Source organism: Pangasianodon hypophthalmus, chromosome 18 (assembly GCF_027358585.1).
Source record: "Pangasianodon hypophthalmus isolate fPanHyp1 chromosome 18, fPanHyp1.pri, whole genome shotgun sequence".
NCBI classification, from domain to species: Eukaryota; Metazoa; Chordata; class Actinopteri; order Siluriformes; family Pangasiidae; genus Pangasianodon; species Pangasianodon hypophthalmus.
The window spans coordinates 12,652,299-12,663,639 of record NC_069727.1 but is presented as its reverse complement, the minus strand read 5'-3'; the positions used below and the strand labels follow the sequence as shown (position 1 = coordinate 12,663,639).

Sequence of the window (11,341 nt, the reverse complement as noted above, 5' to 3'; positions counted from 1 at the left end):
TCCATACTCTTCTCTTCCCATCATTCTGGTACAAGTTAATCATGCATCAGAACTCGACAGGCATTAATTTTATTTTATTTTTAGCAAAGTCTCATCTGGCCTTTCTGTTCTTGAATGTTACCAGTGGAGGTAAACGTCTGTATTTACTTTCATGAAGGTGTCTCTTGATTGTAGACTTTTACAATGATATGCTATTTTGTTTTTTCCAGCCTAACCATGGCCTCCTTCACTTACATTGACACTTCTTTGGACCACATATTGAAAGTTCCCATGAACAGCTACCAAACGCAAATTCAACACATGGAATCAACTCCAGACCTTTTATCTCCTTAATTTCTCAGGTCACACCTGGCCATGAAACTGCTTATCAGTCAATTGTCCAATCACTTTTGGCCGTGTGGAGGGACTCTGTACAAATGGACCTAAGTTCTAAACGGGTAATGCAATATTTTTGTTAAACCCTTTGAAATAAAGCTGAAAGTCTACACTTCAATCACATCTTGATTGCTTCATTTCAAATCCACCGTGGTGATGTACAGAGGCAAAATTATGAAAATTCTGTCGCTGTCCAAATACTTATGGACCTGACTGTATGTCAGCATGATGTGCACACTTCACATTTCACGCTGTATGCTGCAAGCTGTTCGCTTGCTAATTGGGGTGATGTGAGCACAGTGTTGTGCTTTTTGATCATCCACCACTTTTTAGCCATCCGTGACCCATCAGTGTTGTAAGACAGCTCCGTCTCCTGGTGATACTTGGATTTATTCCATATATATATATATATATATGGAATAAATCCAAGTATATTTGAGTATATTTCAGGCTGTGAAAAAGGGAATATTAAGAACATGCATTAACGCTGACATTATGCCATCTTCCCAAGTAGCAAACAAGCTGCATATGACATCATTGACATGTAATTTGCACATTTTGTTCTGAAACTGGCGTAGACTTGTGTGTGTGTGTGTGTGTGTGTGTGTGTGCTATCTGGATTGTGTGAATGTGAACCTTGTGATATTCTTTGTAGAATGTTTGCATGTATTTGTAGAGTGGTATCTTTGAAAAAAATGCTTGCGTGATTTTGAACTCTGGTTTCTTTTGTAAAATATTCACAGGCATTTGATCTGTTATCTTTTGTTGAATGTTTTTGTGGATTTAATCTCTGGCATCCTTTATAAATTATTCACACATGTTTGATCTATGAAACCCTTGAAGGAACTCTCTGGTATACTTGAAAGAATATTTGTGAGAATTTTATGTTTCTGAAATCCATTTTAAAAGTCTCTGAGTGAATATAAGCTTTGTAATAGTTTGTAACACACATACTCATACTCTTTGTTATTAAAAAAAAAGAGCTGAATTTACGTTCTCTGGTATTCTGTGTTCAATAGTGTAAATTATTGAACCTGTGTTCCTTGGTGAAATATTTACATGTATTTGAACCCTTTGGTGTTCTTTGAAAGCGCTTCAAAGATTTAGGATTTTTTTCCCCCTGTAAAATACAGAAGTCACTTTATTAGGTACACTTACCTTGTATCTACATGCAGTTTGACAGATTTATCATACAGAAACATTTTGTATGTGTACAAGTTTGCACTTGCTCTAAATCTGGTGCTATGTGAAATTTGTGAGTGACCCTCTATCCATCTATCACACTGCTAACCAGGTGTCATTTGGGTGGTCAGTTATTTTCATAACGCATAGCAGCGTCTTCTTACTGTCCACTTCATTACACACACCTACCTTGTTGTTTCCCTTTTGCAGAGTTCAAGACTATAGATTTTTTTCACCTCACAGCTCCTGGGTACCGGTTCGATCCTGAGCTTGGGTTACTGTCTGTGTGGAGTCTCACATGTTCTCCCCGTGTTTGTGTGGGTTTCCTGAAGGTTCTCCGGTTTCTTCCCATGGTCCAAAAACATGCAAGTAGGCAAACTAGCTATGCTAAATTGCCCCTTGGTGTTAATGAGTGTGTGAATGGTGGCCCTGTGAAGAACTGGCATCTCATCCAAGGTTAATTGTCCCTTCTTCCTCGTGCCCAGTGTTCCCGGATTAGTTCCGGATCCATCACGACTCTGACCAGGATAAATTGGTTACTGAAGATGAATGAATGAATGAAATAAGGAATTATTCAGGATAGTGTGTGCTGTTAAGGGAGAAATAATCGGTGACAGGGTGCTGATACTGTTACCACCCCGAAGTTGATTATTTTCCCATAATGCTGTGGAACATCTGTGAGAAAATTAGTTTCTGTTATTACTCACATTACAACAGCTATAAACAGTCACTCTCTCACCAGCCTCTCTTTTTTCTCACTATAGGAGCTTGTCATTTTCCCAAGAACCTGAAAGCATGAAGTCTTCTGTCACAAAGACAGTCCTGTAGCTGAAAATGTATTGACTTTTGCACTGAAACTGGCGTAAAAGTAAATTAACATTTACTTCCATAAATGTTAAAATGTCTCCTTGCAGAAAGTTTCACCATATTAATGATTCACTGATTTTTCTTTGTTACATATCAGCACATTTTTAAAATCAGGTTATTATTAGGCTTAGATTATGTGGAGTGCCTGCCATAAAAGTCCCTGTGAAACGTTACTATAGAAACTATAATGCATTAGAACAAGCACAACTTGTGATTTGAACTACAGCTGGCTCTGTCAGAGCTGCTAATATAGAAAATTAATCAACACCTTTTGGCCAATTAGATTTCACAATTCAACATCACTTTGGTATAATAACTTTTAAAGACAAAAAACCCACTTTAGACTTAATTTCTTAACCCTCATTTACAGTAATCACCCAGCTAGCATAAGTAGTTAATTGTGTGATTTATAACGTACTTGAGAGACGGCCAAGATTTAAAGAACCTTTAAGGGATATTTGACAGTGAATGTAATGTAGCCACCAAAAATTAGCAAGAATTAAACAAATAGATAAAGGAAGTTAGTATGGGAGCTTTTCCCTTTGATTGCATTAAATGTTTAAGCCTTGTGGCCCTTGATGGGCTGCATCAGGTGCGGCAGATAACCACATAATCACTAATATTCTAAGAAAAAAAAAACATCCCAAAAGATATTTTTGGAAAATTTTGTACACCCAGATATGTGTCAGTTTGAAATATTTGAATTTGAAATATTTTAATCATCATCATGATTTTATCTTTGCGTACAAGAAGACTGTATAAGTGAATTTCCCTGTTTCTAGCTTTTCACTAAACAGTTCACTGCAGCAAAAGTAAACGAGTAAATGGTGGCACAGGAGCTCTCAGGAGCGCATTAGTGTAATTCTTGCTGATTTTCTGACCAATGATTTGTTGTTAAGACCATTAAAGGCTCAGTATTTGCCATTTTGGGTTTGGTCCTTTTTTTTTGCCCAGGAGTGTATTTTTGGTGACTTGCAGCATGTAGATGAAAGCATACTATAGTATAACTCTGCCCTTATATATCTAGTTGGTCATGGTCCATTTCCACTGTTGCATAGCAAATGGTATGTTTAAATGATAAAATGTCCAATAAGTGTAGCCACGAGGTAGGTGTATATCATAAACTGTTTTCAACTCATTGTATTTGCATGTGTCTGAAATGTGATATCCTTTTTTAAAAAGTATAATACCTTTTTTTTTATTTTTTTTTTTTATAAAATGCTCATCTCTGATCGTATTTGATCATTGGTAAACCCCATGGAGAAGATGTAGTCTTCTTTATAAAATGCTTCAAAGTTTCTGCTCTGTTTTAAAACAAAAACCAAAACAAAAATCCTAAATGAACTTGTAAAATGCCTGCGTTAATTTGGACTCTCTGGTATCTCTGTAGGGATGCAGTAAAGACAAGGACAGGACAGAGCGGAGAGGAACAAGGACAGAGGAGGGACAAGGGGAGCTTCGCCCAGAAGAGCCGACAGTACAGAACAGCATACGCCTGTAGGCAGGGCTGCTAAATTCAGTTTCCACTTTACTCTTTCATTTGGTCTTGTAGTACAAGTGTCTGCAGTTAGCTAACATTTTGTATAGATGAAGAACAATTCTACCATCATCTGTGATGTTTATAGGGTGCATGCTGAAGGAATATGTAATGTAAATTTCTGAAACTTGCATCTTGGTTTTGTTCAAAATTTCTGTCATGTTTTGTCTAATGCTTTTTTTTTTTTTTCAATTAAAGAGGTGAACTTCTCCAGAGCCTGGTCTTGTGAGATTTTTAACTCAAAAGTACTTTTGAGAGTATTGTGTTTGAGGAATGAATTCAAAAAGGCTGTCCATCTACTGTCACAGCAAATTGGGCTGCACAGAAATATACATATAAAACATCTTTATGTATATTTACCACGTCTGGTGATGAGATTTTGGTGAAGAGTAAGATGAAACCAATTGCACTAATGCGTCAAACAGAACAAAACACGTCGAACAGTAAAGAACAAAGAAGGAAAGACAGGATAGAAAGAGAGAGAGAGAGAGAGAGAGAGTGAGTGAGAGAGAGAGAGAAAGTGAGAGGTGGAACACTGGAGGGTTGTGTGAACGCTGTTACAACATCGGACAGGTACTGGAACACCACAGCACAGAGAGAGAGACGAGTATTAGGAAAAATGATTTAATATCGGAGACAGAAGCAAAAAACTGCATCACACAAGAACGTACATTTACAAAAATAAGTCTGACTGTTTCAGCTACACAGTTAGGTTAACAGCGAAGGACAGAGAAACCAGAAAAATCTAAACAGCTAAAAGCAAAAGTCCTCAAATTACTTGTTTTATCTCTTTGTCAAACTAATACATTTATCCACTGAAGGGGACTAAATACTTCTAAATCGTCTAAATCGTCTTATCATGGAGACTGCACAATATACTGAACAAAATGAAACTTACCGCCTTCGTAAAGACTCTTTGAAAAAGACAAACTTGTTTTTTAAGTACTTGTAAGCCAAAAGGAAAACTCCCGACCCTCTTTCCAAAAACAAAAGAAAACAAAGAGATAAAGATAAAGGAAACCAAACGCTGAAGTGAAGAAGAACAAGAAGATGTCAAAGGTCAAAGATACCAAGCCAAAGTTCTAGAAAATCTTTATATTAAAACTTAACCATCCTGGATGCCAACTTAGAAATCAAAACTCGGGAACAGCCGCTGGCCGACCCCTGTGCCGGGTCAGACAGACTCTCAGTAGGTTTTTTTGTTTTTTGTTTTTTTTTTCTTTAATTGCCAGTATAAAAAGTTGCACTGGTACAAAAGGCATAAGTACAATCAGTTTTAGAAATAGGAAAGCCTGCATTTTTTTTGTACTTTTTAAATTCCATCCAATGACAGATTCCAAGGAGTCAAACAAACATGTACCACGCTTACATAATCCACTGAAATGCATTGACTTTGGCTTTTCTCAAGACAATACTTAAAACTATTCAAATCCTTTTAGAATCAAACAAAATGATATTAATCTACAGACAACAAGCTTTTTTTTTTATACGGCACATCAGATCAACACACATACAGTATTATTTTTTTGTCCAAAAAACTTGACATAATAAGCGAAAAATGCAAAGAAACTCCACTTTTCTTGTAAAATACACTGTTGTTAAATAGCACTTAAGAGAAAGCAAAAACAGAAAGAACAAACAGATTTAAGAGAAGATGTGTGTGGTGAAGAAAACCCCTGAGTATAGAGCCTCAGCAAGCACATCTGCAAAGACCCTTACGAGTTTGTGCTTTACTAAACATCTAATGTGTGTGTGTGTGTGTGTGTGTGTGTGTGTGTGTGTGTGTAAGAAATGGAGTGTGTCGGGGATTGTGTGCGTAGCGAGATCGCAAAATCTTACCCTGTTTGATTCGATAGTGGCAAAGCAGACTAAGTTGATACACATATGCATGCACACACACATACACACACACACGCACACACACACACACAATGGGAGACATAAGAGATTACAATTTGTTGGTTTAACCTCCTGCCATTTGACCATATCATAGTGCAGCGATATTGGGGAAAGTGTTGACACTCCATCTCCATCATTCTCCTCACTATCAACTAAAAAAATATCTTGGCCTTGTTCCAACACGGCTTTTAACACGCCCTCATTAAATCCTCCTCGCCAGAGCACCTCGGTTGAATCGCTGTCGCCATCTGAAGGGCAGTGCCACTACTTTATCAGCTGGAGTGAAGTTTGTTAAGATGAGGATGAGCCCTTGGTAGCGTGAAGGATGGAATCAGTTGACATCACTAGATTTCAGGAACAAAACCAACCCAGAATACTTTGCAGGCTGACCCAGTCTGAAAATTGCTTCTACTCATTTGTTGTTGATGCCAAGAAATCAGCTTCTCGTTGTCTTGTGCTTTAGGACACACCTGTATAACAGGCGTTACACACTCCAAAGTCATGAGTGGAAATCCACAATGGTGGGTAACACACCGTTATTAAACAGTGCTGAAGTGTCAGCCAGCTCTTATGACTATCACACACACCTCTATCATATATATTTATACTGAGATAGCAATATATAGCAAATATAGCATATATCACTGCCAGTCAAAAGTTTTTAAATGCTCTATATCTATAATATATATCTGTTTTAACAATACATTGTAATCATTCATTAATCATCATTTTGCACGTGGGTGACCTTTGCTTGCTCAGAAACGTGGTGCGTGACTTCTTAATGGTTCTCATTAACAGTTGTTTTTCCATCTGCAGGTTATGCAAGTGTGTTTTTATTAGAGAAACTACAAATGATCCATGTGCCAATATTACAATATTACCCATGTTCAGTCTCAGCTCATTTCTATGTTAGAGCATTTAGTGAGAGTTTTATAATACGCCAGTATACAAGTCAAAACAATTTCTGACAATTTCTACATTCACTTAAGAAGCAGATCTTTTAGTCTAATTATTATTGTTTGTTTAGATAATAAAATATTCTTCAAATTCTATTTAAGCCACTAAACTGAACACAAATACATGTGCATCGATGTATGTGTGCTCTTAAAAGAAATACATCTTGTTCTAATTAAACTATTAAACCACTGAAGATGCGATGGACTGGAGTCCTGTTCAGGGTGTATTCCCGCTTCATGCCCAGTGTTCGCAGGATCGATCGCTTACTGAAAGTGAGTGATTAAACCAGAAGAAAATCATGGTAGTGTGTATATCCTGACATGGCAGTATGTAATAAATCATTAGAATGGACATCACATCCTTTGAGCTGGTAGAGCCGTCAGGACGCTGACTTGTAATACTGCGTGTCGTCATTGTGCTAACAGTTTGGTTTGGCATGTGTGTGTGCTTTTTGTGCTTGTGCAACTGGCTAACAGCGAAGACATAATGTCTTAACCATGCCGTAGATTCTCTCGAAGGATGTCCCTCCCTGCAGCTCTGTGTTTGGCAGTTCCAGTTTTGTTGGTAAGGTAATACCTTGGGTGTATTATTGGGACAAAACATACATACACACACACACACACACACACACACACACACACACACACACATACGCACAAATAACCTTGGCAGCACTCAGGCAGCAGCCTATTCCACCCCACTAATACTGAGCGTCATGTTAAGGCAACGGCAGGATTTGGGTAGAAAATAGTGCTTTAGTGAAGTAAACAGGGGTTTTTAGGGGGGGCCGGCTGTAAACCACGTCTGTAAACAAGATTGTATACGGGCCATTTACAACACGTGTAAACGTTTTTGACAAAAGTGCAATGGGAAATATGGTACTGTGGACGGGTGAGTTCTCCTTTGGCATCAGGGTGCTTTAAGACCTGAAGAAGCAGAGAGAGGCAGCACGAGGCAAACAGGCATGTGCCGATAACTCCTAACACGCTACTGCTAGAGTGGACGTATAACATTATCGCCACTAGCCCTGTGTCTAATTTGGGAGGTGGGTAGGCATTTCTGGGCAGTGTTTGTGCTTCTGAGATAAAGTCCATCCTCTTTAGAAGGCAGCATATGCACAGGTGTCTTTTAAGCTTCAGTACATCTGTCCCTCTTAGAGCAGTTAAAGCAGAAAGTTTGAACTGACTGTAAACTGTGAAGCCCTACTGATACAAAAGAAATGTCTTTTTTTTCTTCCAACAATGATGCACGATGAGATATTAAACTGTGAACGCCTGCTGAACATTGAGAATGACAGTGCTATACTGTGATGGCACCATGTAAAGTGAAAAGCTCATCAACCAATAAACTGTGTCGTTTATGTGCCAGACAGCGTACACGATGCCAAACGCTCAGGGGTTGAGCTGCTCTCGATAATTCATCTGTTGTTTTCTCCGGGATGCTGCTAACCCCTGCATTAGCGTGAATTCGATCTGCGAAACCAATTACCGCACCATTCTTATGAGAGTATGTGTCTCTGCCCATGTTCAACAAACCAAGTGCTGGTTATTTATTTCATTTTTTAAATTAATTTAGGTGAATACATTTAGGTGATGTAAGCTTCTTCTCAGATAATAAAAAAAAAAGGAAGGTGCGATCTCTGTGAACAGAAATCTGCAAACGTTTTGCACTTTTGTGACATTTCATCACATGATTTGGTGTAAAAATGCATCCAGAATCAGATGCTGGTTAAAATGCAGCCCCATGACACCATGTAAACATGTTCTCTATTTAAAAAAAAAAAAAAAGCAATATGGTGACAAACAAATAATTGTAGCATGATATGAAACTTTACTATCGACACATGCCTGGCAATGAGCAACACGCCTCTTTACAGCTCATCTCTGATTTCGATTGGCTACTCAGGTTAGCGATACGATGCCAATTCATGTGTGTAGGTGTGTGTGCTGCTGAGACTCGTGCTCAGGGGGCTCACATACACACACCATCGAAGAAAAGAGGGCTGTGAGGTCAACCTTTAGCACAGGTGTGTGTATGCGTGCATGTGGGTGTGTGTGTATGGTTGTGCACGTGCATGTGTGTGAGAGTGTGTGAGAGAAAAGAGAGAGAGAGAGATAGAGAGACAGAGAGAGAGAACAAGAGAGAGAATGACACATGGGCACTTTTTACATCTTTACAAAAATGAAAGCAAAAACGTGAACAGTTCAGGCAACAAGACCACAGAGTAGCAAGTTAACAACCGCTTTTTTAAATCTATATCCTTAAATATGAGGGATACAAAACACTTACGTAATAAAATACCCATGTTATCAAATCATTTCACAAGTAATACACTGAAGCTGTAGGCAGGATGTACCGTCAGAATTTTGGCACTAAAGTCCACTCATCTTGTTTTTTTTTTTTTTTTTTTTTTTTTTGTGTTTCCTTTGTAAGAAAAAAAAAATTACAATTTCGCTGAACGCAACAACACATCTAAATATTGTTTCCCACAATCGAAATTCAAAATAATAAGAATAATGACATTGATGCTTCACAAGCTGACATTGTAAAAGGTTTATATAGCTAATTACCCGACAAGAAATTTCAAATAGGGACTCTTAAAAAAGGAAAGAAAAAAAACAAACAAACAAACAAAAAAAAACAAAACAGGTATACTCTAGTAGCAATAGTACTATGATAGGATTTTTGTCTATGTTCAAGTAAACCGATTTTTAGTCTTCTCTTTAAAAACACAAGACGAATAAGACTATTAGACTTGTGATGAAACCACGACTCAATCCACAAAAAGCACCGACGGGAACGCGGGTCACACAAACTGTTGTTTTTTTTTCCTCTATACATTTAAACAGTATAAAATATAGGTCATTTCATGTGCATTTATACCACGGATTGTCTAACGGTAGATCAGTTCAGCAAAAAGGTGTGACATGTAGGTAGCATTTCCCCCAAACAGGGCACTCTTTTTTCTTGTTTTTTTTTTTTTTTAATACCTTTACTACTCTAGAAAAAAGTGGTTTTATATAGACTTTAATGAGAAACCGAGCCACTTCAAATGGCCTTATCAAAAAACTTTACACTGCCTGAAAAATGTAAAAACCACAAGCTCGCTCTGAGAGACTCTTAAGTTCAATTAGACAGTTTTTTTTATTAAAACTGCTTGGAAGTAGTCTAGTTCTCGTAGAAACCAGCTCGGTCTACCTGCACGTCTCATACTGCGAAACGCGCTGACAGGAAGTCCCGAAGCCAATCCCTGTATTGTACTTTCAAGTTTACTTTAAATGAATGAAAGAAACAAAAATGAAATGTAAAGCAAATCATAAGCAAAATCTTAAGCTAGCAAACGATGCAAATTCTTTTAATTTCTTTGCCACAGGTTTGTTTTTTATTTATTACATTTGTGAAATGTTAAAAACAGCGCTTCTTAAAATGACGACGCTTCGGGTTATACTATTAAATAGACTCTACCTATTTGCGAGTGTGAACGCAGCTTTAGCGCTTTAGCTTTTTCACATTTGTTATTATTTTTTTCCTTCCTTCTTTCCCCCATCCCTCCCCCAACTGTTATAATAAAAAGAGAAAGAACACAAACAAAAAAAGGTCAAAAACAGAAAAACAGTTAAAAGCTCCAAATGAGGTCACATGCAAAAAAAAAAAAATACCCAACAAAGATCAAGCTAAGATCAAAGTCGAGGAGAGATCAGTAGGAGGAGACCAGATTATGATCAGGAGAACTCAGAAAGACATCGGAGACAATGACGAGACGATGAGACTTTTTTTTTTTTTTTTTGAACGCCACGTAGACATGCTAGGCAAACGATGAGCAAAGAGTCATGGAGATGAGTTTCTAGGGAAGAAAACGGGAGAGGAGAGTTACACACACAGCCTCTGGCACACAACTACAGCATTAAAAAACCATGAGAACAACAAACAACAGATAACAACAACAGCAACAACATCAACAACGACAACAACAGCGCTACTAGCCAGCGGTAACCCAGTGCAAGAAGATTTTTTTATTTTCAGTTATCTCTCTCTTTTTTTTAATATACTACACATATCTCACACAGATAAACATATGTAAATGATATGTACATTCACACACACACACACACACACACACACACACACACACACACACACACAAACATACACACATACATACAGCACCCCAAAGAATCCATCGGTCCCTTGTTTAAGAGACACAGCTTGATGGATCTTGAGCTGAAAAACGAATACACGTTTTTTTTTTTTTTGTTTTTTTTTTGTAATGCGGAAACAAAAAACAGAACACCAGACGAAGCTAAAATGGAACAGAAGGAAAAAAGGGAGAAACAGATTGCACATGTAAAGTGCTACTACTCACGGCGAGGGAGGGAGTGAAGGAGGGATTGAGAGAGAGGAGGAAAAGGACAAGGAGCAAAGAAGTAGGGCTTCACAATTAATCAAATAAATTGCAATTTCAGCCTCTGTAATTAAACATGAAAAGGTCACTTTTTACCTGTGTGGTAATTCAAGTTCCAGTCT

The 11,341-nt window shown here is 37.8% G+C and overlaps 1 protein-coding gene across 25 annotated transcripts in view; it reads right to left on the bottom strand.

Moving 5' to 3' along the window:
* Positions 1-4,571: 4,571 nt before the first annotated feature.
* The window catches only part of celf2 (cugbp, Elav-like family member 2), a 154,140-nt gene continuing 147,370 nt past the window's right edge, over positions 4,572-11,341 (bottom strand). For all 25 annotated transcript variants that reach the window (XM_026923110.3, XM_026923106.3, XM_026923108.3 and 22 more), the window contains one exon: positions 4,572-10,661. The gene's annotated coding sequence lies outside the window, so the exon portion shown is untranslated. The remainder of the gene's footprint in view (positions 10,662-11,341) is intronic.